The sequence below is a fragment of the Pongo abelii genome, chromosome 22, assembly GCF_028885655.2.
Source record: "Pongo abelii isolate AG06213 chromosome 22, NHGRI_mPonAbe1-v2.0_pri, whole genome shotgun sequence".
Taxonomy (NCBI): Eukaryota; Metazoa; Chordata; class Mammalia; order Primates; family Hominidae; genus Pongo; species Pongo abelii.
Window position 1 is genome coordinate 48,508,990 of NC_072007.2, and position 3,384 is coordinate 48,512,373.

The window sequence follows — 3,384 nt, forward strand, 5'->3', positions numbered from 1 at the left end:
AACCACAATAAAGATGTCTGCCTCTGCTTTCCCTATTTCCCCACTGTGCTTCCTTATAAACTCTGGTCCTTCCATTTGTAGCCGCTCCTCTTGGGACCTGTGAATAACAACTGTCTTGTTAATGACAGTCATCTTCTGATTTGTTGGCCTCACCATACTGGAATAATAATAAAACCTATTTAAAACAAACTGTTAGGGTCGTTTTGCTTATACATTTCTTCTCTACGTGTTCTACTCAGATCCTCCCAAACTTCAGAAGTGTCAAAAAATACTAAATGCAGATTATTAAATCTTGACCTTAGTTAGGTTCCACTGCAAATTTTTTAAATAAAAAGATTGTTTTAGTATTAAAAAAATTCTTCACAAGGGATAACAAGCACATCTTGGCTTTTGTCCCTTCTTACAGATTTTTAGCGTAAGCTGAAAGGAAAATAAAAGTATGGGAAAGATTTTGCCAGACAAAACAGAACAATAGGCAGAGTTCCATGTAAAATGCCTGATTGGTGCAGGCAGCCAGTATCCTCTAATGGAAAAATTCACAAATGTAACAAAAATAAATGGTTCATCATACATTATGTTTGTCAATACTTTTGTGATGATTTATGCTAGAATGGCGAGCCAGAGATTGCCTAATTTTATGTCCTATGCTTTAAGACCAGCCTCCCATACTTTCCTGAATGTCTGAAGAGCTTACAAAAGGGCTTTTGCTTTGTTTTACTCAAAGAAAAGTGAACTCCTTCTCTTACTAATGATTTCAGCATTTTCCTCTCAGGAAACAAATAATATTTAAGCAAGTGATTTAGCATGACACTATTTTTTGCTTCTAATGTAAAAGGCCTATTACTTACAAAGAAAAACTAGATATTTATAAACAAATTATTTTGTTAATAATGTGCTGTTCCTTTACACATCTTATTGTCTTGTATTAATAGCTCTAGCCATACTGACATTTTTAGTTTATCTATACATGATATTTTCTCTAAGAGGCAGATTTTAGAGGCCAGTCAAGCATTTGGATATAATTTTCTGCAAGGAGTTTTTTTTTAATTTACAAATAATGGTATCACATACCTGAGCATCTGCAAATAAATTGGTAACTGCTGTAGTTACAAATAAACACACACTCATGTATGCACACACAACCACGATCATAAATATATCCCTATGCCTCCCTTTTCTATGCACACCTCATACATGTAGGGGGTATGTATGTGTATACCTATGTGTGTGTGCATGCAGGCATGTTTTTAATACTAAAACAATCTTTTTATTTAAAAAATTTGCAATGGAACCTAATTAAGGTCAAGATTTAATAGTCTGCATTTAGTATTTTTTGACACTTCTGAAGTTTGGGAGGATCTGAGTAGAACACATAGACAAGAAATGTGTAAGCGAAATGACCCTAACAGTTTGTTTTAAATAGGTTTTATTATGTTCGTGTGTGATATTCTTATCAACTAAATGGGCAGTAGATTTGTATTATGGCAAATATATCACTTTAGAATTTGACATACCTGTGACTGACACCCACACTACAGCATACTTACTTTATCATTGTAACTTTGGATATTTTAACATATTTGGACCTTCATTTATTTTTACAACAGGAAGAATAATTCCTATCTCACCAAGTTACTAAGACGGTTAAATATGGCTCCACCTGCCTGAAATCCTTTTTCTCCTGACCATCCACACTGATGTCTTCTTGTCCTTCGAATGTTGCTCACTTTTTTAGAAAGGATAACCCTGACTAATTAGCTAACATAGCCATCTAATGACTGTTATATCCCTTGATTCATAGCACTTGTTCATGTCTGCTTTGATCATATTCATTTAATTAAATATATATCTTACTCCCTCTGTAAGAGAACAAATGCTGTGAGAACAGGACCTTGTTTGTCTTGTTCATTATTCTAGCATCCAGTGCCTGAAAACATGCCTGACACATAGTAGTCCCTTGATCAATATTTGTATGAAGGAAAGAAGGAAGGAAGGAAGGAAGGAATAAAAGGAAGAAGAGAGGTTTGGTGGGAGGGAGAAAGGGAGGGAAGGACAAAGGAGTGTGAAAGAGAGGGATGAAGGGAGGCAGGAAGAAGTTTAAATGTCCAACATGATGACTAACACATTACACAGGCACTCAATATACTTCAATTTTCTATTTTATAACCTGTGAATTTTGGTAAGTTTCTTAAACTCTTTAGGCCTCGCTTATCTTATCTGTAATAATGGTACATGCAGTACCATCCATTAGGGTTGTTATAAGGAATAAATGGAAAACAAATAAATGCAGAGTATATTGCACTGTGCAGAACTATATACTCATTAAATATTACATATTAATATTTTTGTTACTTCTCCCAAATGATATCATCGGACACGAACTTCTGAGTTCAATTAGAATTTATAACTTATGGATATGAATTTGTTCAAATAGTGTTATATTTCTTTTTATAAAAATAACCATTTGAGATATCTGAAACGTGAACTCTTGGCCTCAAGTGGTTCTCCTGCCTCAGCCTCCCAAAATGCTGAAATTACAGGCATAAGCCACTATGCCCGGCCATTTGTGATGTAATTAATAAGCAATCAAGGAAATACTTTACCGTACTTATAATTATTAAGTTAATGTGACCAAACTTAAATTTTAATACAAGGAATGTATGAGCCCTTAACTAAAAATTATAATCCCTTTGCTTGTTTGATGGCTGAATCAAATAAACCATAAGAAAACCACTGGAAAATTATACTTGTTTTCAATACATCCTTATACTTCTGAATAGATACAGAAGCCACCTTAAGTTTTAATTAAGAACAGTTTTTCTGACCCCAAACAAGAATAAAACAATAAGGTAAAGTGCCACCAGAAAATGAAAACGTGAGTAATGACTTTCTTTTCATTGCCTGGTGGGTATAGAGGGTTATTTTTTCCCATACAGCATAGTTTAATTTTTTTTCATTTCTTATAATGAAATTACTGAGGTACTTTAATGAAGATTTCCTGGAAAATAGATTAAAACTTACAAAGTGATACAAGATTTGTGCTGCTGAGAGATTTGCCAGGTGTTCACTCACAGATTGATAGCTCCAGGTATAATTCCAAATGATAGAGATGGAGTGTTGTGTCCTCTGGTAGCAGAAGCAGCAGCCACTGCCTTCCCCACAAACCTGTCACGAAGAAATCAGTGGGGATTGGATTTTGCCCTGACCTGGATAAAAGGATACTTCATCACAGCAACAGCCTGCTGGGAGAGGAGGGAATAGACCCTGCTCTTGCTGCTGCAGATGCCTGCAAAGGATCTTTACTTGGAGGGGTCTTGGAGCTCCTTTCTCCACAGCTACACCAAGTGGCCAGGTATATCTGCACATATACAGTAGCCACCTGCT